We start from the raw sequence: 27,764 nt of genomic DNA on the forward strand, positions 1-27,764 counted from the left end.
TCCAAACAGGTGCCAAGCATTGTCCCACAGCAGCATAGTCTACATCTCAGGAGCCAGGTGGGAAGATCTGGATCTCAATTTCTGCAGGGCTTCAACTTAAAAGTTCTCAGTTAATCACAAAGGGCACATCTCTTTCTGGAGTCAGGTCCTGACTCTCTATTCTCAATTACCTTGGAAGTGATTTGGAAGTCTCAGGTAGAGACAGTGAATCTCATCAGCTTTTCATCTCCCATAATCCCTGAAACTTCCAGTTTGTTGTGAATATATCACTCAAAGCAAAGAAGGCAAACGCGCTAACGCAAATTGAGCTCTTAACAGGAATGGGTGCTCAGCTGCTAATTTGCAAACACGCTCACTCTTTTGTTTTTTTTAAAGGGCTGTTGCGTTATATATGTTGACACCTGGTTTAATCATTTTGACCAAACCCCTCCTACAATATGTGAGGCCTTAGATGACAGTGCAGTATGGGAGCTATTAATGATGTCTGTGCTTAAAAATAATAATTATTTAGTAAAATCCCAAAACTAAAGTTGAAAAACTTTCTTTGCCCTCTACCTTAAAATTAAGAAACAGATGGCCATCTGTAGCCATATATTTCTTGTTGTTACAAGTAAATGAAGCCACAGGAGCTTATTTTATCCTAAAAGCCTCCATCTGCTAGATGTAATCTTTTTGTACCTGTGGAAAAATGAATAAAATAAGGACGCGCTTGCTTCTGACCTTGACACTCAGATTCTGCACCTAAGATAGTTTCCTTTCTTCCTTGACAGGTCTGAATTCCAAAATATTAGCGCTGTAGTCTCTGACGGTTTCATCCTTTTACCTAAACGGGGATGAATTTGGCTTCATAATATTCCGGGTTGGCATATGTTTTGCTGCGACACAGGGAGAGGATTTTCCTTTAATGAGCAATAACCTCTGTCCCTTCACAGTGTCTTTTCTTGTAAAAATGCTCAAGCATGCTTTGCCTCGCTGGTCTTTTTGCCCAGGTGTAAATGAGAAATCATTATAAAAGAAAGGGGTATTAAAAAGTCCTCACTTGTGTCATGGATCTATTTATACATTGGAAGGAAGGGCAAGTGGGGTAAACAGAATGACTTGCTGTGAATGTGCTGATTCATTTGCCCTCATCTTTTCAGACCCAGCCCCAAGTGGCTCCCTACCTCTCTTCCTGCCTTCTGTTCACCACCATCACCGTGACATTATTCTCCTGGAACTGTGTGTTTCTTTCCCAGTGGTTGTGTGTAATGAGAGTGCTATTTAAACAAAATTCGTTGTCATTCAGGCTTCCTTTGGTTTCAGGCACATTGCTTCCACTTCTGCTCAGCACTTTAGAAAGTTGGAGTTGTAAAGGGGACCTTAGAGGTAATGCTTAACTCATTTTGGAGTGAAAAAAATAACCTGAGGCTAGAAGAGAGGACCGAAAGTCCAAGGCAAAGCTAAGGCTGAACACGGCCTCTTGTTTTCTCTGACCCACAGCCTGTGAGAATCACACGGAGAAGCAACACGAGCCTTAAGGTTTGCACGGAAAACTAGGATGCCTGACTCCAAACACGAGGATTTCCATTAACGTCCTTGGTATCGAACTTAGGCAAAGTAGAATGCATGAGAGTGCTTGTTAAAGGTAAGAGTGAAAACGCTAAGGAGCATTTAAGTATGACTTCAGGATAGGTTATTGTAGAAGCATGGGCCTACTCTATTTTTCAGGGTGATCACTCCCTAACTCCACACACTTATTCTCGTGATGGACAAGCTTTCAGTTGTTATAAAGGAAAAACAATGTATGGAAAAAATTAAATGGGGAAAGGAGGGAGAGGAGAAATAATAGTGACCATAAGCCTGACTTCTGGCTGTGTCAGGAACTGGCAGTGTGATGCTGGGCGAGTCACATCCTCTCGCTAGGCCTCAGTTTCTCCATCTTTAAACGAGGAGCTTGGTCTAGACCTGGAAGTGTGGCCCTGGACCAGCATTATCATCATCACCGAGGAGCTCGTTAGAAGCGCAGATTTTCAGACCTACCAATCGCAAGCTCTAGGGGGTGGGACCCAGCAATTTGTGTTTTAACAAGCCCTCCAGGTGATTCTCAGAGGTGATTCCTCAAGTGTGATTCGAACTTGATCACACTCAAGCTTGAGAACAGCCATGAATAATCCCACTCTAAGAGCTTGACTCTCAGCTGCCAGAGCTAACGCTGCAGAAGAGTCAACAGCTCTCTTCTTGTTCCCGAGAGGTCACTTCCAAATGGTGAGTCTGTGATTCCAGTGTTTTACTTGGCTTTGTACATTGCTGCTTCCGTTTCTGTATCAATTTCTTGTACTTTCTGCCCGTAGAAATCAAGCGTCTGTTTACCTTTCTGAATGTAAGGGTGTCATATTAAAAACCTTCCAGTATTATCAACATGGAGCTGTGGTTTTAGATCCAGAAAACCAAGTGTTTGCAGTCATGACTGTTCAGTGAGTGAGTGCCTTGGCTGGAGAATCAATGCTCGTGTTGGCTATCAATTCTTCCGTGTAGTCTTGGGTTTTTCTGGTCTCACCGAAATGGGGGCAGTACATCCTGATGGTATTTGCCGGGGCTCTGGCTTCCTTTTGCCTGCGTTCAAGTTGAGCTCTGCCACTTGCAACCTTTGCTAAGTTATTTTCTGCCTCAATCTTGGTTTCCCCATCTGTAAATAGGGAACCACACAGTACCTATTTTACAGAGTTTTGTGAGGATTCAAAAGGTTCATGTAAATATGCTTAGCATACTGGATTGCGTCCATTAAGTACTCCACGTTCAGCATTAGTCCACTTTTCAGTATTCTGCAGCTTTTGAATGAGGGTGGTGATGTTTTCTTGTAATAGATAACATGTAAATGATATGTAAATGTGAAGTAAAAGTAAAGTATTTGGAAAATTACCTTATGCTTGGGAAGTATCTTATATTGCAACAGTGATGCAATGGCTAATGATCTTGGAGTAAGGAGTCAGATATCATGACAATTTCAAAAAGAGAGGGTGAAGAGATTAGCACAGCTGTCCTTTGTGGAGGGTCACCTCTCTAAATACACCTCTCACCTTCTCACAGTGCTCAGTCATGACCCAGTTGTTCTGGGTCATTTCTAGGGTTCACTGAGCTCTAATAGGCTTCCCAGATTAGGGGGGTCTCCTGTTATGTGCTCAAGCCGCCCCCACAATTTCCCTTTTGTAACACTTGTTACTCTTGAAGTAATTAGTTCATGGTTTGTCTTTACTTGGCTGTAAGTTCCATGAGGGCCAGAACCATGCTTGTTGATTTTATATCCTCATGGTTTAGCCTGGTTCTTGGTTCAAATGCAGTAGCTCAGAGCTTCTCCTCCCTCCCCCCCAATGTCTTGGCACATACGTGTGTCCTGATGGGTTACAGGTGTGCTGAGTTACTGATTGCTCAGCCTTTGGGGGGAGTCCAGGCAGGGATAGAAATTGTCAGGTTTCCAGAGCCAGTCTCTTCCCACCTCTAGCAGCTTCATCTGTTTACTGCAGTATGAAAAAATAATTGACTAAGTGTGCTATGATGTTAAAAAGGTTGGGAAGTATTGAAGTATTTGTTGGATGGATGGAAGAATATCTTTGTAGATGGATAGATAGATGGATGTCTCAACCCATGAGAAGTTATGCTTATCTATTGAACAGTGTAATAGAATCAAAGGAGTAGGTGGGGTCTGTCACAGAACAGACCCAAGGGCCATTTAAACAGTCCAAACATCCCTCTGGAAAGAAACCTTAGGTTCCCCAAATAGAAAACAAGAGAGCTAGATCGAGCCTGAGAACGAGTTTTGTCTAAGGTAAAAAGTTTGCATGTCAATCTCTATCAAAAGTGGACTGCAAATTCCCTATTGAGATAGGCTGTTACTCAGTTTTGTGTCATGGACGCTGAGAACAGTCCTCACCTGGGTCCAGGAGGATTAGTAAGCTGTGGGTCATTAAGGGTCAACACAATACATGCCTATTCCAGGGATAGGCAGAGTTTTCCTATTACATAATATCAATGTGAAAAATTCCTTTCTTATCAAAATTATTGTAATTTAACCACCCATTTTAGCAAAACGGCCAAATGGTACTGGTTGGTTGGGGGAGGTGATTCTCATTCATTTATTATCTCTAGTGAAAACAGTAACAACAGAACATTGTTCATTGCTCCACTTGTTGCATTAGGAGTCCAAGTTAGGAAAATGAGTTACAGAATAATAAGTCAAAAGTTTAGACTTAATATTCAAACAGAACTGGAAGAAACAGAAGCAAGACAGTTTTCCAATTCGTCCTACCCAACATTCTCTACTTTGTATTTGACATTATTTCCTCAAGGCAGAATCACTTTGCAATGGCCATATATTTGCAAAATGGCTTTCCTCTTGTTTCCTACTGTCTTAAGATGTCTGTGCTGCAGGCTGGCTTGGGGTAGCATATTTGATAAGATATATTAAATATGGGTATTTAGGGTTTAAAATATGTGTTTAGGTCCCTGTTTGGCGTTGGTATAAATCACAGGTCTGGCTGAGGCTTATTTGGTGGTGATGTAAATTATGAAATAACAAATGATGAGTAAGACCCCCAACATATTCCATGTGAGATAATGTCTTCCCCATCCCTGGGTGGGTTGCTGTGGTGACAGTTCGTGGAGCTGGAAGTAATGAGATTTAGAGGAAATCGGGAGAGATATTATAATATTGGGACTTAAAAATTTTTGTGAAATTGTTTTTCTGATGGGCTTGGTCTACCATGTGCCCAGTTAAGTCTTAGGATTTCTTGAGTTCAGAGATTTCTGTCCCCTCTCTGTTGGCTTTAGGAACCACAGCTATTGCAGAAAATGGATTCTGGACCTGTTAAAAACAACAACGCAACGGAGTAGATTTAGGATAGAATTGTAAAGCTGGGCATGATCTCGTCTTGCTCATAAGAGCCAGGTTCTGAACTTAAGCGTTCATGGTTATTATTCCGCCTCTCCCTTTCTGTGGAAATGCGGTTCTTGCGGGTGGAGTGTAACTGACAAATAATGAAGACAGCTGCCCATCATCTCCTAGTGGCGGGTCAGGAGAGAGGTGAATCTGCAACATACAGATGAAACCTTTCCAGGGAGAAACCTAATGGGGGGTGAAGTATAATAAATAAAACACAAGTCAGTGAAGGAGCTGCAAGAAAGCATTTCTTTTGGGGGAAAAATCCAAACAAACTCAAATGTGAGAATAAAATGAAAAAGTCGCTCCAGAATGAGAGAAAGCAAAGCAATGCGGAGAAAAGGTGAAATGGGGCCTCCACTTAATAACTTCTTGTTATTCTCTAGGTTCTTCTTAGAGCTCAAAGTGCTTTCACAGGATGTGTCTGAAATTGTTAAAGAACTTACATAGGGAGAACTTATCTCCTTGGAGTTCTAAGCCACATGCCGAAGGTGGACAAGGAGAAGAATTACTTATAATATTCCGTGAGCCAATTTTGCAAAACTTGTTTACCGTTGATGTGCTTTTATGAAGTTAGTGGCTCCAACTGGGTATGGAGGAGAGGGAAGACTGGGCGAATGGTGTCCTGAGTCTTGTCCATTTTTCCTGTTGTCCTTCCTTCTCTTTATTCCTTGTATTGTCTCTCCTTTTACTGTGAAGGATTGAAATAATATTAGCACTGACGGGATGCGTCTATTTTGGTCAATAGTGAACATAAGGGTGAGGGTGTATTCCCAAGAAAATGGTATGTCTGGTCTCTCCTGAAATATCCTCCTCCACTTTATTAAACTGCAGTTTAATCCCCACACTAAATTTCTGCTTCAGTAAATGAGGGTGAACTCTGGGAATCTGCACTTTAAATACACGCTCTGAGTAATCCTAATGCAGGTAGTCTAGGAACCATACTTGAAGACAGACTGGCGTTGGTGTATGTCTGTGGTGGGCCCTGATGTCAGATTGACAGGGTTTGAATCTCAGATGAACCACCTTCTGAACTTGGGCAAATTTCTTGATAACTGTGGCTGTTTCCCCTGTGTGAAAATGGGGATAATATTAGTGTTTACCTCATAGAATTGTATTTAATGCAATGATGCAGAAAAACATATTTAATACGGTGTGTGACACAGGGGAAGCCCTCAACAAGTGATAGTTATATTGTCATTTTTATGGTCTGGACAACCCCTTTGAGCATTTTAGATTTTGAATATAAGGAACTTGAACTTGGTCTGTGTGAATGACGAAGATTCTCTACTTGACCAAACTTTAGTTAGGCTCCCTGTGTCTTCTAGGCCCATCTGTGCAGTTCCTTGTAAAAATCCAGTTTTAGCAGGAACCCTGCTAAGTCAGTTTAGCAAGAGGCCCCCATCCTCCATATCTGATCACCCTTCATTGGGTTAATTAAGTTAATTGGGTTTCTCAGCCTCCATCATCCCCCAGGTGATGTTTGATTACCCTGGCCTGTTTTCAGAAAAGATCCTGTTAGGTCAATTTAGTTAGATCCCCCATATGTTTTCTCTTAGTAATTTTCCATCCAGTGACCCCCACCCTGTTCCTTAGCTGTGCATTCCCGCTTGTCCATGTTGTTTTCGGAAATGATCCTGGCTCTATACTGAGCTTTCTTTTCCCCTGTTGAAATAGTCCTGAATAAAATCGGTTTTTACTGATTTAACTACTCTCCAGCTACGTTTCTTTGACATAAATAAATTGTGGAAATGACAGGTGTAGAGGTGGCCTTGTTGACAAGATATGGGAACTTGAGTGCTGTCTGAACCTCTCATTTCTCTTAGCATCTTCTGTGTGTTGTCATCTTGCTTCTGTTCCAGGTAAGGTTTTTCCCATGCAGGGGAAAATGTGCCCTCAGATAGCTCCAGGCTTTCGTTCTCAGAGCTTGTAGCCAGAGAGGAAAAGAAACTCTCCAACCAGTCTAGCCAGAAAAATTGGAGAAATGACTGATTGGTTCAGCTGAAGTCATATGCCCATCCCTGTACCATGATTGGTTGTGCCTGGGTCCAGTGTACACTCCCTTATCAGAAGGTGGGGACTCATGCTGGGCAAAGACCCTTAGCCATATCACCTATTTCTTCTGCTTCTCTCTATCCTTGTAATTATGCACCTATGATATACACACAGTCCAAACCCCAGATGCACCTCATCAGCACTGGGACACAGCGAGATCCAAATAGGCATGGCCCCTGCCCGCATGGGACTTATGGTCTAGTGCAGAAATAGACTTTCAGCATGAAGAGATGAAAGACCCATATTATTGCTCTAATCTCAGTCCTTCTCCAAAAGTAGAAAGTGAGGAAACAGTATAGTAATACAAAGAAGAATGGGATCTGGAAAGGAAAGTAATTGGAATAAATTAGAAATCTCAGAGGAGGTGATTATGCACGTAGGCATACAAACCTTGAGATACTTGGAGTAAGACTAGATTCACCCCCTTCTGCCACCACCCCTAACAAACGTAAGTGATGAATAAATTATTTGAAGGGAATCAGTGGTCTAGGTGGGTCTGACTCAGCTAATGAGATTCCTTTGCAGAATTTTCTCAGACACCCAGGACTCCCATTCATTATTTCCTTTTTTAAAATGGGACGGGTTTATTTGCACTGTCATCAGCAAGTAAATCAGATTAATAGTAATACTAACCAGCACTCACTGAGCACTTACTGTTGTAGGTGCTTTGTGTGGATTAATTCATTTAATCCTCTCAACACCCCTGTGAGGTAGGTGTCCTTATCTTCCTTACACAGGGAAATGGGCACATAGAGGCGAAGGGACTATAGTGTTGATTGAAGGCGCACCAGGGCTCGTTGCTAAGCAGAGTTCATAATGTTAATTTACTGAATGCTCCTAATAACACTAGGAGGTAGGTAATGTTTTTAGACCCAGTTTAAAGACGAGGCACTGAGGCTTGGACAAGTTAAGAACTTGCTCGAAGTTATGGTAAGTGTCAGAATCTGATCTTGAACCCATGATGTCTGACTTGAGGTCTTGTTCTCTTAGCCACTGAGATCAGTTCTGATTTCCAGGTTAGTTTGTTGAAACAGAGCTTCACAAAGTACATGCATTTTCATTGCAAATTCTTTCAAAAGATAGTTTGTGTTGTTCATCATAATTTCCTTGGAGGCAAGGAATGCCTTAGGTCTGTCTGTCTTCTCTTCCTTTTAGTCCCGTTCTGCACATCAGAGTTGCCTTGAGCTGGCCACATAGATGTGACAGCAAATACAGCATTTTAAATGTCCAGTTTTGCATTCAACCATTAAAAAAAGGTACACATTCTATGTACCAGGTACTGTGCTAGGCAAAGAGAATTCTAAGTGGTAAATTGGTACCCTGGTACCCTCTATAATTTCACCCTGGTGGTTTCCTTCATAGCAGTGAAGGAAACCACCAGGTTTGCAATTTCTGCTCATTTACTTGTTTGTTTGTCCTCATATTAGAACATAAGCCCTAGGAGGTAGAGTTGTTGCCTGTTCTGTTAACTTCTGTATCGGAAGTGCCTGACATGTTTTATGTGCTTATTAAATACCCATTGAATGAGTAGATGAACAAATGAAGCTAAGAACTCACCACGAGCTTATTGAGTGGTAAGTAGGTTTTTCCATTTTCTTGTGTTGATAAATTTTGATTTTTTTTTAAACACCTCTTCCCTGTTACCCTTTGTGTACTGCATTTGCACGTGACTCCTGGCAGTGGGGTCACTGAACAGAGACCAGAAGATCAACATTTAGCCTGGACTTACAGAAACTGATTCAGTGACAGCACAGGGTGGCAGCACTAACTGGAAGTTAGGGCCTGAAAAGTGATCAGGTGGTTTCAGTATCTGTTCCTTTTAGCCAGGGTATAAAGTCCTACCAGTGTAGAAAAAAAATGGGGTTTCTTTATTTTGGGGTATAACTGACCATTGCGAGTAGGGTGTGGATGTCTCTTAGTCTGTAGAAGCAGCAGCCTGACTCTGGTTGTATTAAAGAGGAGCTAAAGAATTTAGAAGATCCCCTTTCTGTCCATAGCTGGTTTCCAAGCCTATTGTCTTGGTGAAGACTGGCAAAAATTTCTCCTGCCTTGGGGCAGAAAGCTCAGAGACTGCAGTAGACAGTGAGGGGAAAATTAAAATGCAAAATGTATTGGCCAAGTAGCTACAAAATTATCACTGTTACACTTTTGATGATACTTTCCCACATTATCATAGGCAGAGAAGTTCTGTTCAAGTCGCTACAGTTGTGTGCCAAGGAAATTTGCTTTGTTGTACACCTGGAAAGAATGCAAAATACGTTGAAAGCCCAGATCAGGGGTTGGTAACATGCTTCTGTCAGGCCCAGGTAGTGAATAATTCATATTTAGTGGATCACACTGTCTTTTTCACAGTACTGAGTTGTGCTGTTGTCACGTAAAAGCAGCCATAGATGACATGTATGGGAAGGAGCATGGCTGAGTTCCAATAAACAGAAACAGGTGTTAACCTCTGGCCTACATGGTGTTTTGGTATTTAATTTACATGAACTTCTGGAACCTGGAAGCACACATCCACACAGTAGATAGACCATTTCAAAGCGATAAAAAAAACTATTTTGGAAGCCGTAGCTCGATTTAGAAATAGCAAAAACCAGTTGGGCTTTACAAATCTCAGCACACTTTTGCTGCTTCAGTCAGTGTTGCATGAGCACACCTCGAGAATTCGATGTATCTAGCCTAAACCTCAAGAACTGGAAGAAAACAGAAACTGTCAAAATCCTATCCTACCTCCTGTCAGAAGCCAACTTTGAGTTTTCACTACGGAAAGATGCAGACCTCAGCTACAGGGACCCAAGATCAAAGCTTTGGAAGTAAATTCCCTTCAGAAAGGGCTTACAGCTGCATTAAAAGTTGCTGTTCTCCCTGTGCATCACCCTCCCAGAAGAGCTCACTGGCCCAGTGCCACCTTACTTACCCCAGACCCTGGCCTGGCCTTGGCCATCCATCTCTGCTTGAGAAGGCCAGGCTCTGCAAATCACATGGCTTCCCACTGACTTTCTGTCACGGCGAGGTAACCAAACCTCTTCTTTAAGCTGAGAGGCATGACACACAGCTCCTTCCTGCCCAGGTGCTATAGTGGGAACTTCCAGGTCAAGAGAGCCCAAATCTGGCACAGAGGGTACACACCTGGAAAGGACAGGCATTTATGGTGCTCCTCCTGTGTAGGGCTCTTGGGATGCCCAGGTAGGTAAGACACACCTGGAATCCTCTGGCCTTGAGGTGTGCCCAGAATTACACGCTATAAATTCTGAGAGAGTGGGAGGCCTCTGGGCTTGGTGTCAGCTGTTGTAGGAAGCAGGGGCACAGTGGGCTAAGTCCTGAGCATCAGTAGCTCCCTGTCTGTTGGCCTGTGCTACATTAGCTAAAGTCCATAAAGACTTGTACCAACCGAGAGCAGGTTTGATTGAATAAAATAGGTCATTGGCTTCTTCCCCGCCAGGCTCACTGTCTCAGTGACTTCCATGTTTGGGTTCCCCTCCTCTTCTTGATAGCTGGCAAGATGTTCCCCTCTCAGGAGGTGATGTGAGTCAGAACTCATAAAAGCATGGTTCTCCTATCTTTCTTAGAGAAATACCTTTCTTCCCTTGATCAGAGATTCTTTGTCTCTAGTCTTAAAAAAAGTCAGGAGCAGCGATGGGGCATCTCTCTTGCCATCTTGCACTTCCTTCTGCTTTAAGTTGTCTACAAATGTCTTTTTAAAAAAATATTTTATTGGTTGCATCTAATGTAATCTTTGGGCTATTAAAAAAAGTCATAATTAATTCACCCATTCAAATGGATGGATTTGTCCAACATCATTTGAACGTCCACCATGGCACATCACTGTTGAGTGTCTTGATAAAGAGGTACAAGCCCATTGGAGTGATGAGCCTACCCCTCATCCTCTCCCCAATCATCCTAATCGCTGCAATATGTTGGTGAATACAGTTATAAGGTCTGTAGCACACTGATTTTTGGTCCTTGGGAACCATATGTTTCCATTTCAGGCCAAACAGTCACAGATGACCACATGTCATTCTCCATGGACCCTTATCACCGGCCCATATGAAGCCCGCCGATTGCGGTCCTCCGCAGCACCCTGTACTCACTCAGTCACAACATCATGTTTTGTTGTCAGTCCTCGTTCGCTTTTGTTTGCCCATTGGTCTGTAAGCTCTTTGAGGGGAGGGGCCATGTCCCTTATGTTTAATTACTATTCATATGCTTCTGGGTAGCTCAACTTAATTCTTGAGTTGTTAGTTCATTTCCAGGCTCAGTGTCTGGAAATAGTGGCACTTAACGATACCTGATCTCAGTGATAGCCTTCTGTAGTCCTAGCTCTAGGTTCAAAAAAACAAAACCGACAAATACTTAATTGTCTGACACTGAGCTAGGTGCTGGGGATTCAACGGTGATGAAATACAATCCTAGCTGTCACGGCAGACTGTCATATTATATATGATATGATAAGGCAGAATGGTTTATTAGTTAAGGATGTCGGCTCTGTCATCAGCCTGAGTTTAAATCTCAGTTATGCCACTTACTAGCCCTTTGACCTTGGGCAAGTCACTTAACCCATCTGTGACTCACTTTTTAATATGTAAAAATGGGATAATTATAGCAACCACCTTATAGGGCTGTGGTTAAGATCACAGGAATATACGTAAAGTGCTAACTAATACAATGCCTACCAAAATGTAAATGAACTTAATAAATGTTTAAAAAATTATTATAACTTGGAAAAGGATGACTGCATGTCTCTTCAGTATTGGAGCGTATTGGAGCATGGTCTAACTGGACCACCGAAGGATAATTTAATCCTAGGGCTTGTACCTTTGTTTGTCTTTATTGTTTTATTAGGAGCCACACCCTGTGAAGTTACATGTTAACTGGTGGATCTTTGTCCTAGAGATTTAAAATAATTTCTGTCTATTGCAGGAGATTACCTCAAAGATCACAATTTTATTACCCTTAGGACTGAAACCTAACACACATAGCAAACTGATTTTGGCATATCTTTCCTGTCCACATGAATCTCTTTTCCTCAGATGCTCTTTGAACCAGTGTTCCTGCCCTGCTGGTTTCCTCATTAGTGAGTTAAATAAATCCTTGGCATATGTTCATTCTGTATTTATAGGAGGGTCATATTTTTAACCCTTAGAAATTACACCTTGAGAAATACCATCTGTTATTATATGTGTAGGTTACGATCACTCTTCTCATTTTATTTTCAAAGGCAGATGATATAGTGGAAAGAACATTGGGTTAACTGTCCAGAAGACCACGATCTAAACTCCAGCTCTATCACTTTTTAGTTTCCCTAGTCAAGTTGTTGAACCTCAGCTCTTGGATCTGTAAAATGGGTAAAAACCATACCCAGGTTACTTGGCAGTTGTGTAATCATCCAAGGTAGCCTGCTAGGGGCTGTCCCCTAGACTGCTTTTTAGCAAAAAGATGTATCATTTGTTAGGCAGACAATTCATTCTTCACGTCTGGGGCTGATTACAGCCCCTTAAAGCTGGGCTGCCTCCAGGTTACCTTTCCTACAGCTTGTAGTTCTCTGCAGAATGCATCTCATTGTTCTCCACGCTGCCTCTCTCTACTTCCAAGGGGAATAGTAATAACAACACGAGCTGTGTTCAGCCTCAAAACTCCAGTGTACAAAGGATTTTCCGTTTTACTATTAGTGATAACAAGTGCTACAAGTTAGTGACACTTGTGTGAGGGTGTGTGTACTTTATTTATTTAATGGCCACACCGCGCTGCATGTGGGATCTTAGTTCCCCAACCAGGGATCGAACCTGCACCCCCTACATTGGAAACATGGACTCTTAACCATTGGACCACCAAGGAAGTCCAGGGTGTGTGTACTTTAAATGTGTCATCTCACTTCATCTTTACCTCAACTCAATGAGATAAATATTAACATACCCATTCTACAGATAAGAAACTGAGAACTGGAGGTGAGGTAACTTGCCCAGGAACACTCAGTTAAACAGTCCAGCCTGCTTGAATTCCAACCCGTGTCTGATAGTATTCAAACTCTACATTTGCTCTCGTTTCTTGAACATACATTAAGTACAAGATACCATGGCGAGGTGAGCATGTGAAGGATGCAAGGTAAGAAAATACCTGCTCTAGAGGAGCTCACCTTTTAGATGTGGAGGAATAAAGGAAAAGATAGTAACAGTCACCACTTATTTAACATGCAAGGCATGCTGCATAACATAATCTCGTTTACTCCTCACCTCAATCTCGCAGGATAGATGATAGCATCTCCGTTCCATGGGTAACAGAACAGGTTCCAGGAGATGAAGTAACTTGCTTCAGGTCCCACAGCTATAATGATTCAGACTTCTGCCTGTGCATCCTATCATTCGTAGCCCCCTGTATCAGACACAGAGTGATACATAACAGTAAAAGGTAGCAACGTTCAATATTGCACAAGGGTTATAAGCACCCAGAGTGAGCTTGATGAGCCCTGCATGTGTTGCTGGGAACCTGCTGCAGTCAATTTAGTAGATGTTTATTAAGCATCTTTTGTTTGCCGCATACCGAGTGCGCGGCTGGGAAAGTAATGACATGGCCCCTGAACTTGAGCAGCTCGTGGTCTAGGGTGAGGGACAGATGTGTAAACAGGCAGCTGTAACACAGCATGGTAAGTGGTGTGCTGGAGGGTACTATGGGAGCACAGAAGTGGAGCCTTAATCAGGTGGGCTAGGGCTTCCGGGGAAGGGTTCCTACCCAAAGCTGCATCCCAGACAACATACAAGTCTCATTGACCCGTCAACTACAAAGTGTGTTCTCAGTTTGCCTTCTCTCTGATTTTCAGAGTACACCATCAGCTTCAATAAACCACTTGTATTTGACTTGAACATGTTGTCTCTTGGTGAGTTAGTATACCTTTCTGAATCATAGTTTCTAGGCTAATTTGAAAATTAGTTTCTACTGCAAACCAATGGTATGCTGAAGTTGCTCAAAGGGTATTGGGGTGTCAGGGTTAATAGGCCTTAGAATGGAAAAAAATTATAGTGTATATTGTGCAAAATTGTATCCTGTGTACATAGATGATTACAATGTAATAAAGTTTATTTGCAGGGTTTCTCCTTGAGCCCTGTTATACCCTCCAGCTTGGTTGGAGCTTGTTTGCATGCTCATGTAGATTTGAAGGGTCTCTACAGGCGACCATGAAACCTACAAAATAATCTACATTAAAAATTCTTACTCTCATCTATTATAATATCTGCAAAGAGTAAAATATTCAGGGAATTCCCTGGCAGTCCAGTGGTTAGGACTCTACTTTCACTGCTGAGGGTGTGGGTTCGATCCCTCGTCGGGGACCTAAGATCCTGCAAGCCACGCGGCACGGCCAAAAAAAAAAAAAAACTAAAATATTCAAACAATGTAAAAGAAATTTCTCCTTCTTTCTTGGAAGGCAGCTGTTGTTACCCTGTTTATCCCTGTATACCTCTATGTATCCTCCTTTAGATATTGTATGCTTGTACACAGATATGAGAGTTTGTGTGTGTGTTATATGTGTGTATATGTGTGTATGAACACGTGTAGCCCATTTGGGGTTGTTTTACACAAATAATAGCATGCTTTAATACTGTCTTGGATCTTATTCTTTTTTTTTTCTTTTTTTTTCATTTAACAATACATTTTGGAGATCATCTCTTCCATCATACTACCTGTAAACTTGTCTACTACTTGTGGTAGTAATTTATTCTCCTATCAACAATGTGGGAAGATGCTGTTACCTCATATATTCTCTGCGTAGTTTTGGTCAGCTTCCAGGACATGTTGCAATGATGAGAACATGGGTGTTTTGTCTGATAAGTTGGGTGCATGTTAGCTTCAGGAGGCTGTGGGCTGACTTGTAAAAATCACCTGATCAGGTTTGAGCAGTTGAAGTTCCACACTTTAAGGCAGCCTATTTGGGGGTTCCAGATATAAGAATGCCCCTTTTTATATCCCTGCGATACCAGGATGCATTTCGACCTGTTTTTAACTTTTTGCATTTCTTAATGACAGCTGGACACCTCAAGCCTGTGTTTCCTAGAAAGCTCTGACTTGATTCTCCCCAATCATTCTTTGTTTCTGCAAAGGTTATCTCCACCCTCTGTCCCAGGCCTGGCCATCTCACATCATGTCTCTCTGTGCTTCCACTCACCCTTCCTAGTGGGTCTTGAATGGGTGACCTTATCACTCCAGGAGGCAAACGCACACTGTCCGATCTGCCAGGCTCAATATCCTTTTGCTTAAATGTTAGATGGATTTATATTATTGCTCTGGGAAGCAGTGATCCGGGGAGGAATTTGTGTTCAGAGAAGACTCTAGTCTTGTTAAAATGGCAATGGGAGGATGCATGTACTTGCCCAAAGCCATTGGCCAAGGTCTAATCCAGTCTTTCTCCTTTCTTCCCCTCCTCATCCCTTTTGGTTATTTGAATCCTGTTTGCAACTGAGCTTCTGAGATCCTAGGGTCTGAAAAGGGAAGCTTGGATATGTAGTGTGCCACCAGTTCTGTCTTAGCGACTTTCAGTGGGACAAAGAGGCTACACCCAAGGTGCTCTTTGAACTGGGCTCCCATGCTGTTAGCAGCGCTGGAGGTGGTCAGGCTGGGGCCCCTTGGGAGCTTTTCCTCCTGGATGTTCCTGGGGGAGGCACAGCAAAGTATATCAGTCATTGTCAAGTGTGAGTTCAGTCCATTTCCAGGAACTGTTGTGTAACCCAGGTGCTGTCCTTCACTAGTATGCTTTGTGCTTTGCACAGCAGGCATGCTCTTAAATGGTTGCAAGCAAGTTAAAATTAGGGAGGTGGTACGGTCAGTGAGAAGGCATATAGAATTGGGACTTTGAGGATTCAGGCTTGGTTTGTCTTAACTCTGCCACTTACTGACTGTATGATTTGTGGATGCACTGCTTAATCTATTAAGGTATAGGTATATCCTTTTGTAAAATAGACCAGCAATGCCTGCTTATCGTCATTAGAATATTACCAGGTGAAAAAAGTGAGCTACTAGTTGATAATTTTGAGCTGAAAAGGCTTATTCTTTACTGGAAATGTATACTAGGTGATAAAACTGTATCATGTTACTTAATTCTTACAACCAGTCTTTGAGAGAAGCACTGTTACCCCTCTTTTACAGGTAGAGAAAGAGCTATTCAGAGAGGTTAAGGAACTGGACTAATGGCACATAGCTGGTAAATGGTAAAACCAGGTTACAAACCTTAGTGAGTCAGGGAATGGACGTGAGGGTCTGCACTTACCTTCGAATCTGTGCTTCAAGACTAGACCCCTTGCATGTCTCTAACCTAGGGATTGCCAACTGGAGGCGATTGTGCCCTCCAGGGGACATTGGGCAATGTCTGGAGAGCATCTTTGGTTGTCACAACTGGGAGAATGGGTGTGTTAGCGGCCTCCAGTGGGTAGAGGCCAGATATGCTGCCGAACATCCTACAGTGCGAGGCCAGCCCCCCACAGTGAAGACTCATCCATTCCCCAAATGACAATAGTGCCCAGATTAAGAAACCCTGAGCTAACACGTGTACTCCTAGCGTTTTCCTACAGAGAAGATGGAAGGATAGCCTTTTCCTGACCTATTCGTTTTCTCTGTAGCACTTGTCATCCTCTAATATTCCATACAATTGATTTACTATGTTTTTTTTTATTATGTCTTCATTCACCAGAATATAACATTTCAAGGGCAGAGATCTTTGTGTTTTCACTCATGTTTTCCAAATGCTTAGAAGAGAACCTATGCATGGTAGGTGCACGAAACATATTTGTTGAATAAATGAATGAATACAACATGAAGTGCGTGGGAACAACTTGGAGATCTCCCAATATAGGGAAAAGTGGCCATAGACTTGGATTATAGGATGAGACGGTGGTCAGGCAAGATTTCTGCGAGGGCTTCTGCCTGGTGGGCTGGACCACAGACCAGGTCGTGCTGCTCAGTGTCTCTCTGTGGCTTCTGAAGCTAGAGGGGCTGAGCCTCAGTCCAGCCTGTCATCATCCTGCCATGAATGGCCGTGGCACCCCTGTATCTCATTTCTTGCACTTTCAAGGCATGAGGTGATGATGCAGTGATGCTGGCTTTCCTATGGCAGTATCAGAAGAAAAGCTTATGTCACTCCAAAGCAATGGGCTTTACTGAGGTTAGAGAATGTCTTTCAGATTGGTTCAGAGGTATGATTTACCCTTAGAAAAAGAGGGAAATGTCTTCTTCGAGACAAATTAAAGAAAAAAGCTCTTACGGAACTCCCCAGTGTGTGAGTGTGTCTACAAGAGTGGCTCCCTACTTTCCTGCTATTGTGCTCACGAGAAAAATGAACCCCTCCCACCCCCCACCCCCTCGTCTCTGATGTTACACAGGCTCATGACTGACCAGGATGGGGCTGGGGGATGTGGTTAATGTCAAGAAAATAAATTCTATCCTATAATATTAATTTCAAGTTCTCACTTATAAAATTAGAATAAAAATCTACCACCAAATGTTATTGTAAGTGTAATGGAGTGAGGATTTTTATTTTAACAACTGGTCTTAGAGTTCCTCTTGGGGTTGGAACTTTGTTTAGAAAAAGATCAGATGGCAACGACGGGAGTGTGGACTCTGATTTCTTAGTTTGCTACTTGTCTATCAATGGTTGGCATCAGCTTTTTCTGTGTCATTTTATTTGAAGACAGAAGCCGATAGAGCAACCCCTGAATGAAATAGCAACACAAATGGATCGTTAAACCATTCTGTGTAAGAAACACATAGATTTAGGGGTGGTGGAGAAAGGAGAGGAGTGGGAGATGGGGGAAATGGGACTGGGCAGCATGGGGGCTGGAGGTTGGATATCTGTGACTGTGTAGTCAGATGGCATTTAGGGAGGAGAGAGTCTGACGTCTGTTGGCTGTGGTAAAATCCTCCTCTTCATCACTCTTTAACTTCTGTTAAATGTAACGTGAGCAGTCGGGGAAAGTCAAGGGAAGGGGGCCGAATTTCCTGTCTGTGACATCCTGGTCAGAGAGACGGACCCCTGGAAATGAGATGCTAATGAGATTGAGAGTTCAGTACAAACAACTCAAGAGGCAGAAGTGAGAATGAGAACATAAACTGTAAGGATTCACAGAACTCTTAAGGAGGTCGTTGGCTTTCTTAGAGGTTATGGAATAGAGGTCTTGCATCAGTTTTGCTCATATGTCAAAGGGCGGGCAACCACATTATATGGAGGTGTGAGTTACTTCTTGTGAAGTGGTTAGCCTAGTGTCTAAGATATAACACATGCGACAAATAATTTTTCATCAAATTACATGTATTTTTATCTGACATCCAATTACATATACTCTTCCCTCAGAATCAGGTTGGATTTAAATCAGGAGTCATAAACTTCCCTGCCAGTATTGTTTGTTGGGCTATTTAGTACATGTGTTTGAATGCTCGTAGGTCAGGGAATGCTCTTGTTTGCCTCAGGCCTCTCTATTCCCTGTTGTCACTCCCACTTCATATTTATGTGCCCTGCCTGACTCCTACAGACATTTAAGTTTCTGGCTACTGACTTAAATGGATACACTTAAACTATGCAGAAATAAGAGTGTGATACTTGGCCTTGCAGGTAGATTTTATTATTGATCGTAATATTTGCTGTCCCTCCTATGGAAGGATTAGAGATCCCTCTCACATTGATATGTGATTTGCTTTTGGTTAGTGAACAGAAGTGACCTGCGTCGTCTGTTACCACAAGTGACATGTGTTACTTCTGCATAGAAGTTTTAAGAACCCTTGCTTGGTTCACACTTTCCCTCCTGTGTCACGAAACCAGCAATGTCTCAGATAGGGGTTTCTTTGAGTCTCCAAATAAAATAAGAAACAAAGCTGATGCCAGTCGTTGATAGACATGTAACATGAGTGAGAAATAGTTGTTGTGAGTCACTGAGATTTTGGGAGTAATCTGTCACTTCAGCATAATCTTGCCTATTACGACTGATGTTACCCCTTTAAGTGTTCTACAGCTGAAACACTTAAGGGACCTTTCCTAGCTTGGATAAGTGTTCATGAAAGCCATCTAGCTCTTTGCTTATTTCCATTGAAAGGATAGCAATTTGAGGAGGAAGAAAAGTTCAGAGTTGAGTACTAGTTTACAATGTTGGTATGATTATTTGCAGGGAGGATGCAATGCGGGGCAGAAGGTTGTATGTATTGTGGGGAACAGACATAAAGCAAAATGCAACTTACTGCTGCAAGCGTGGCTCTGTATGATGCTCTAATGAGTGCCCCCAAAGGAGGAGTCCACCTTGGAATATAAATGTTGGCATAATTCATGAAATGTTTCATCACTGTGCCTTCTCCTCTCACTCTTTCTTCAATACTTGATAAATTACTCAGGTTCTTTGAGGTCCAAATGATCCTAATGAAACTCAGAAGAAAAACCTGAGAAGCAAGAGCTTTACTTACAAAACAATTCTCAGAGTTGGGAGAGGTGAACCATCTCAAAAGCACCTATTCTCTTAGTGAATGTAATAAAGTAATTTATGGTTTAACTACTGAATGTCTTCTAGACAATGACTCTTAAGTCTTTACCACTGGCTTTGATTCTTCTTCTTGGATCTGTTAAATATTTCCCCAGTCTTGTGAGCTTCTTTTTTTAGAAGTCCCAACACCACCTTTAAACTTGACCGTTTGTGATTCTGAACTTGTTACTTTCCTTTCCACATGTCCTCTTTATGTCATGATGCCATTGTTCTTTCAGTCTTCTAGGGCTTGAAATTTAGAGTCCTCTAGGCAGGGAAAGGCCCTCCTGGGAAAATAAACATCAAGAACAAGGGCAGAGAGGATGGTTCCCAAGGAGAACCTAGGGAATCATGAGCTTTTGAGCATAGATGGATGGTGTAGAAGATGGGAAGATGGATCGGTGGCTTGAAGTCAGATGGTGGTGAGCAGGTGAGAGGTTAGGACTTCATTCTGTGGCCAAAAGGAAGCATGAAGTTATTGGACGTTGGCCAGATAGGATCAGTTTCATTTTAGATGTTTCTGGCACCAGCGTGGAGGACTGTAGGAAGAGGGAGAAACTGGAGGCCCAGAGACCAACTAGGTGACCACCAGCTAGGCACTCAGAACCTGAACTAGGGCAGAGGGAGTGGACAGAAAGGGAATGCCAGTTCTTGACCTCCCCAGAGAGAGGAGGGGCTGGATATATATTTTCCTTGCCCTCCGCACTCAGTAAAAAAGAATGCCTTTGCCATACCAGCCGTAGGGGATCGAGGCTGAGAGGGCACCCTGAAATCCCTCAAGACTCTGAATTGAGGGTACCCAAGTGGGAATTGTGGCCTGAGCCAGCAATTCGCTCCAGAGCTACAGAACAAGGATCAACTCAGCAGAGCTCTCTGTCCAAAGTTAGCTACAGATACCTGTGTGCTCGCCCAGCCTCTTGCTTATCTTTTAATTCTCTCCAGTTCTGTTCCACAGTGCGAGCCTACAGAAACATAGCTGCCCCCTTACACCCCGCTCTTTTGTTAAAGGCAAGAAAATTGTTTTAATACTGTTTGCAACCCAGGTAGAAAAAATATTTCCCAGCAGGTGTTTCTGAGCATTAAGCAGGTTTTGCTGCTGCCCCTTCCACACATCACTTTAACAGCCACTGCAGCAAATTGCGTAGTCCACGAATTCTCATCTCCCTTGCTGCCTGCATTAAACTAAGAGGAGAAAATAAAGATCATTAAAGTCCCCTTCTCTTGATTATTTTTTTTAAAGGCATGATGCATTCTGGAGAAAAGGGAATACGTTTAAACTCTGGCAGAACTACTATGCAAATTGGTACCTTCCCTCTTGGAAGTGTTCATGTCCTACCTTCTCAGGCAAGTCCACCGTGCAGGCTGGAGGAAGTTGAAGGGTACGGAAAGCTAATGCTTTCTCTTGCTCGAAGTTGTGAGGATTCCTAGCAAAATGGCTAGGATTTGAAGGGGTCCCTGCAGTTATTACTGGGGACAGACCCCTCTTAATACCTTACACATTGATATCTGAGCAGAATCTCACATAATCAGATGTTTAATGTTATGTGAGTTAAATTCTCCTGGCTGCAAGAGGCAGAGTCCTGGCTGCAAGAGGCACAGACCTAGAGAATCCTGGCCCAGGAAAGGAGACAACAAAGGAATTATGGCAATAAAGGAAAGAGGGATTTCACAGGAGCGCAAGGAAAGAACCATGGGATAATCGGGCCCCTTGGAGGCAGGAACCAGAGTAAGGAGATTTGTCAAGATGTCAGCAGTAGGCATTGTTGGATCTACACTCTTGTGGTTCGTTATTAACCCAAATTAGATTGTCTCTCCACCGCTGCTTCCTTGACAACATCTCCCGCCATTACTCTTTGTGTTCCAAACCTGACACATTTTTTTTCTCTACCTCAGTTATTCTGTTCAGTCTCTGCTTCTTTATACATTTTTTCCCTAATGTCTTGATCATCCTCTCTGGCCAGAAGGTTTTATTCTTGTGAGAATTCAGGGCCATCAAGTAGCTCATGAGTTGGCTGCTTTGGGACATATGTGTCACCCTGGTCCAGCTAGAGTCATTGGAAGAAAGCAATGTGGGTAATAGATAGGGAATGTGACTGCCTCATCATGAAAGGCTATGGGTAGAGATGTTTTCTTTTGCTTTCTTTTTTTAAAAATTTTCATTGGAGTATGGTTGATGTACAGTGTTGTGTTGGTTTCTGCTGTACAGCAAAGTGAATCAGTTACATATATCCACTGTTTTTCAGATTCTTTTCCCATATAGGTCATGTAGTCAGCCATAAAAAAGAATGAAATAATACTATTTGTGGCAACAGGGACGTTTTCTTTAGATGGGGTTGTAGGCATAAATAATAGCATGACCAATAAGGAAAGTCTCCTGTGATGGTGAATTTCAGTGTCAAATTGCATGAGCACGGATAGCTCAGGGATGCCCCGATAGCTGGCAAACATTACTTCTGTGTGTGTCTGTAAGAGTGTTCTGGACGAGATTAGCATTTGAATCAGTAGAGTGAGTAAAGCACATTGCCCTCATCCCTGTAGCTGGGCATCATCTAATCCACTGAGGGCCTGAACAGAGCAAAAAGGAGGAGGAAGGCCCAATTAGCTCGCTCTCTGCTTGAACTGAGGCGTCCAGCTCTGGATGTTGACGCTCCTGGTTCTTCGGCTTTCAGACTCACACTGGGACTTAACACCGTCGGCCTATGATTCTCAGGCCTTCGGACTCAGACTGAATTACACCACCTGCTTTCCTGGTTCTCCAGCTTGCACGTGGCAGACTGTGGGACTTCTCAGCCTCCATAACTACCTAAACCAATTCCTATAATAAATCTCCTCTCATATATCTCTATATATTCTGTTGGTTCTGTTTCTCTGGAGGACTTGATTACACCCCCTTATGGGTTAATTAAGAAATACGTATTGTCGGGCTTCCCTGGTGGCGCAGTGGTTGGGAGTCCGCCTGCCGGTGCAGGGGACACGGGTTCGTGCCCCGGTCTGGGAGGATCCCGCATGCCGCGGAGCGGCTGGGTCTGTGAGCCATGGCCGCTGAGCCTGCGTGTCTCGAGCCTGTGCTCCGCAATGGGAGAGGCCACAACAGTGAGAGGCCCGCGTACTGCAAAAAAAAAAAAAAAAAGTATTGTCAAAATCGAAGTGGCATTCACTGTTTATACTCAGATGGTTTACATTTTCCCATGGTTGTAAGAAGCTTTGAGGTTTATGGGACAGGGTTGTCATCCCTTCTATAGAAACCTGAAAACATGGATTAGGGAAATTAATGCCTTGCCCCAGTATATAGGTAGGTCTTGAGTATGAAGTCATCCTTGCAGTACGCTAACACTGTTTCTTCACCGTGATCGGGAAGTACTACCCTTAGCTAAGCTGAGACCCTATTAAGTAACTTTCCAGATTAAAGTCTTAAAATACCCATGACTTCACTCTGTTCCTAGCTCTGCTGCTCTGTAGCTATTAGAAGTATGCTTTGAGTTCACAGAGAAATTTTTGCATTTAGTGGACATTTTCCCTCCCATATGAAAAAGTAACATTTGCTCCTTGGAAGAAAATTATGTGTTTTCACACATTCTGAATGCTTTCTGTATAACATGTCTCTGATCCATAGCTCCTAGGGCTTCTCAGAAAAAAAGGAATTCTTGGAAGGTCTGAGAGCTCCACTTGTAGCCGAGAAGACCTCAGCTCCTCCAGGGGCAGTGATTGCTAGAATTGTAGCTACATGCATCTGAGCCTGGCCTCTAACCACGCTGAGAAAGCTGGATGAGTCGTTAACCATGAATCCATGCTTAAAAGCTGTAGATGAAAGTGGAGGGATGCTCTGCTCCGCATGGCCTTGGCTTCTTGGCACAGAAGCCGATGGAAGGCTCTTCGGCCGAATGTCTCTGTACCCACCCCTCAAATGGGCCAGGTGAGCTGTCTGGGAGGATTTGGCCTCTGAACTCCTGTTGCTGACTCTTGTTGTCGAGGCTGCCCTCTCTGGTGCCAAATCAGTGTACCACCTGCAGATGGGCCCCTGCTGGAAGGCCAAGGATTCTGCAGGTTTGCAAGCAGGAAACAGGCTTCTGGGCCAGGCTGCGAGGGGTGGGACTGTGACTTCGGAAGGATGAGAGTGTCAGACAAGATCCAGTCAAAGCCTCAAGACCTCCGACTACTGGCGTTTCACTTGTCTCTGATTTGGGGGCCCAAATGTCCGAAGGACAGAGACCCCCACCTTGGTCCATGACGTAGGCACTCACATACAACTTGGGGGGCAGGGTGTACCCTCTGTGTCTCACGCATGCGAGTTTGAAATACTCTGTAAGTCTAAGCTCTGGGCTCTTGCTGTCAGAATTCATAGCCGTGAATTCCATTCCAAGACTGGTGGAGAGGGGCTGGAGAAAGCAAAACAAAGTGACGCAAAAAAGAGGACAGAGGAGGGCCTGAAAGGAAAGAAGAAGAGAGGGAACAAAAGCATAAGCTATGGGATCAGGAACTTTAGGATCGAGGTGAGTGCTGCCAGCCACTAGCCGTGTGACCTTGTGCAGGTTGACATTTCCCCTTCTGTGTAAAATAAGGCTGAACTCCTAGGTGATTGTGGAGACTAAATGCAGTAGAGTCTGTAACATTCTTTAGCAATGTGCCAGCTATGGAAATAGAGGCTCCAAAAACAGTAGCTGTTGTTGTTATTAGAGGACAAAAAGAAGAGGGATAGGAACTGAGGAGGAGAGAAAGGGGTGAAAACATTAGGAAAAAGGTGAGAAAAAATGAATATGATTTACATCCGTCAGCAAGGCCAGTGGTTCTGCTGGCTCTTAGCCAGCAGTGCAGCAGGAGGGGGCTTGACCTTCTCTGCTTGTGGGAGATCTTCTGTGTATATAAACCTCAGCGGTCATCCTGATGCAGCAGGGACCCTTGCTGGCCACAACCACTGTTCAGGCAGGAAGGTCTTGGGATGCTGCAATCTTGGTGTAAAAGATTATTCTGAAAATGCTTCACTGGATACTGAACTTGAGAGAAAGATCCTAGGGTTGTAGGTCTCAGTATGTGGCCTACAGCATCAGAAGCAGTCCTGGTATTTATGAAATATCATACCATACCAAGCTACAATCAGAAGCTCTGCGGGGGGGCGGCAAGTGTCTGCTTTTCTTAGCAGGTTCCCATGTACATTGAAGTTTGAGCACCACAGTCCTAATGGGTCTAAGCTATGAAGAAACTGACAAAACACTCTAATAGCATCATTTTACTGGGAAAACTTAACTGCAGCTTGGTAACAGTTATGGTTTAATCCCTTCAGTGGGGAGAAAAATGAAGTTGGAAAAAGGTAAAGCCCTTAATAAAGATGAATATCTGGAAGGTTATGGAGGGCTAGATTTTGGCTCATGATGTAAGAAATTCTTAATACTTAGTTTTGTCCTGAAATAGGATATTTTGGAGCGTAGTGATTTCCTCAGCATTAGAGGGTTTGAAGATACCTGTAGATTCTGCCTAATTTCCTAGCTGTGCTATCTTCTCCCCGCAGTTAGAACTACATGGTTCCCAATGGCAGGCTTTACGCCTCCTCAGACCCTTTACCATTGTTTCTCAAAGAGTGGTTCCCAGACCACCCAGAAGCTTGCTGGAAATGCAGATTCTCAGGCCACACTCAGACCTACTGAGTCAAAGATTGATTTAATTGTTCTCTCAGTGGAGCCTAAGCATCAGAATTTTTTACATTTCCCAGATGATTCTAAAATTCAGCCAAAGGACTTCCCTGGTGGTCCAGTGGCTAAGACTCTGTGCTCTCAATGCAGGGGGCCCGGTTCGACCCCTGGTCAGGGAACTAAAACTCGCATGCCACAACTAAAGATCCCACATGCCTCAACGAAGACCCGGTGCAACCAAATAAAAAAAAATAATAATAAAATAAAATAAAATTCAGCCAAGGTTGAGTATCACTGTCTTAGGACAGTGGTTCTCAAAATTGAGTGTGCATCAGAATATTTCCTGGAGAGCTGGTTAAAACACAGATCTATGGCCCCTACCCCTAGAGTTTCAGATTTCGCATGCCTGGTGTGAGTGTGAGTTCCCAGGTGATGATCACAGGGAACTGTGATGTCATCCTTTGGGATGGATTCCCCCTCCACCGCAACCCCGGCTACAGGAAGTTTTCTCCTGAGTAGTCCCTGTTCAGTACCCTACTGAGAGCTCAAAGCAGATCTTGGGCATCAGCCCAAACTTTCCGTCTGTGCAGCTCTCGCCTCTGTCCTCTAGCTGCTCAGTCCCCCCAGACTCTCAGTTCTGTCTCAACCCAGGGAGTCCACTGGGTTCTGCCTATGTCCGCCTCTTTGAGCTGCTGCCTGGAAACCGTCTCCAGACAGTTTGCTGAGGAAATCCCAGGCCTGCCTTCCCATCTCGCCGGGATCACTCTTTCATTGCCAGATGCTCAGTATCTTCAAAACCATTGTTTCGTATATTTTATCTTTTATTTGTTTCAAGTAGGAGGGTAAATCCATTCTGTTTCTCCATCTTGGGCAGAAGCAGAATTCTGATTTACATTAAAAAAAAAAAAAAAGGAATTGCCTGGCAGGCCAGTGGTTAGGACTCTGTGCTTCCACTGCAGGGGGCCCGGGTTGGATCCCTGGTTGGGGAACTAAGATTCCCGCATGCTGTGGCGCAGCCAATAAATAAATAAATAAAATTGAAAAAAAAAAAAAGAAAAGATTGCTCCTGGCTTTTGAGGGAAGGTGAACTGGAAGCAGGGCAGAAAGGAAGCTTGGAGACCAGTTAGGGAGTTGTCTGTGGTCGTCCCGGTGAAGGCGTTGATAGTGACGTGACGCGGGTGGCAGTAAGGGCAGAGGAGGTGGAAGGGAGCGGAGGCGTTTGAGTTTGGCTCTGCAGGCTTTGCCGAGGGAACTTGGTGGTGTGGGTGTTCTAATGGAGCGCTCGAGCTCCTGTCATGGTAAACCTGCCTCTCTCGCTCTTGTCTACGAGTGGATTGCAATTATAGTCTGGTATTGGACTTCCAACTTCATGGGGCAGAAGCCATTCTGTCTTGTTCATTGCTTTGTTTAGAGAACACAGCTTACAGCATCTATGCCTCCCACAAAGTAAGAATCTTCAAGTGTCTATTACTTGCTTAAGGAGATGCTTCCTCGTGGTTGTTTTTCAGCCTGATTCGAGGAAGACTGTCAGCTGCTTCTCACGAGGCTTGTTCACTGTTTATCCATTTTATTAGCCACTTGTGTCTATAGCTTGGTCAGAACTGGCAGCACCAGCACATCTCAGGTGTTTGTTTAAAAATTAAGAATCCTAGACCTGTTGAATTAGACTTTGCATCTTAGAGAGACACTGGTCTAGTTATTGTTCCATTATAGGTCATAATACATTTGTCCTCTGTTCTATGCAACAAGGAGTAAAGGGCATAAGGAGAAAGATTACCCAGGCCGTTTTTATACATATACAGGTTTGACCTAGACCACTTCTAATGTCTCCTGATAGCAAATTCTACCCGTAGGATAGAACTGGATTCTCATAACTACCCCTGCTGCTTGTCTGAATATTCTCTGTGCCCTACCTGCCCAGTGAGTGTTTACAATTTTAGGTCAATATCTTTGCAGATGAATCCATCCGTCTGTCTGTGTGTCTCTTTTTGTCTTACCAGCTGACATTTTAAGATCTCTCTTAGTGTCTGAAGTCCACAAGGATTCTCCAAACCCCAGAATTAATTTTTTAAAGAAGTATGCAAACCCAGGAAGAAATAGAGCAAGGGAGAATCTTCCGTGGCATACAGAAAAGGTGGACGTCACAACCAATTAGAAGCAACAAGGTTCAAAAAACAAGAGGGCATCACCCTGCAAGGGCTCTGTGCACAGGGATTTGAGGATAAATGGCTTTTTCACAATGGGTAGTTAACCCACAGAGTAGGTTCCCGGAGGCAGCTGGGAGAGCTGATCGACAATGACACAGCCTGGGAATTGCTTTCACAGCTCTTTCCCTGTTTGGCTCAGGAATATAGAGAGAAGGTGCAGAAGAAGTCATCTGGAAGAATACTGTGTGGCAAGTAGCTGAAGGAACTTGAGAATGGGTGACCCTGGACCAGGGGCTGTGGATGCCCTGTGAGCTATCTGAAGTGCTCACGAGGGGGATCCTCCTCGACCAGCTACATTTGTATTCGTGTTCCGCGGCTAGTAACAAGTGCTTTCACAGACATGGTTTTATTTGATGCAATGACTGTGACGTGTACGGCCAAGGTAATATTCTTTATTGAAGCATTATCCCTCTGTTTTACTTCCTTAGTTTGAAAGATGAGGAAATTGTGGCTCAGGCAGTTAAAGGAATTGCCCCAGGGGTCTCTG

The 27,764-nt window shown here is 43.4% G+C and overlaps 1 protein-coding gene across 16 annotated transcripts in view; it reads left to right on the forward strand.

Annotated features, from left to right (window-relative positions):
* The window catches only part of SGCD (sarcoglycan delta), a 1,717,585-nt gene that overhangs the window by 186,196 nt on the left and 1,503,625 nt on the right, over nt 1-27,764 (forward strand). For 14 of the 16 annotated variants that reach the window (XR_013827577.1, XM_079916704.1, XM_079916702.1 and 11 more), the window contains one exon: nt 1,480-1,624. The exons of the other annotated variants lie outside the window; for them this stretch is intronic. The gene's annotated coding sequence lies outside the window, so the exon portion shown is untranslated. The remainder of the gene's footprint in view (nt 1-1,479; nt 1,625-27,764) is intronic. 16 annotated transcript variants of the gene reach the window in all.

The sequence above is a fragment of the Stenella coeruleoalba genome (genome assembly GCF_951394435.1).
Source record: "Stenella coeruleoalba genome assembly, chromosome: 3".
In the NCBI taxonomy this organism is placed as follows: domain Eukaryota; kingdom Metazoa; phylum Chordata; class Mammalia; order Artiodactyla; family Delphinidae; genus Stenella; species Stenella coeruleoalba.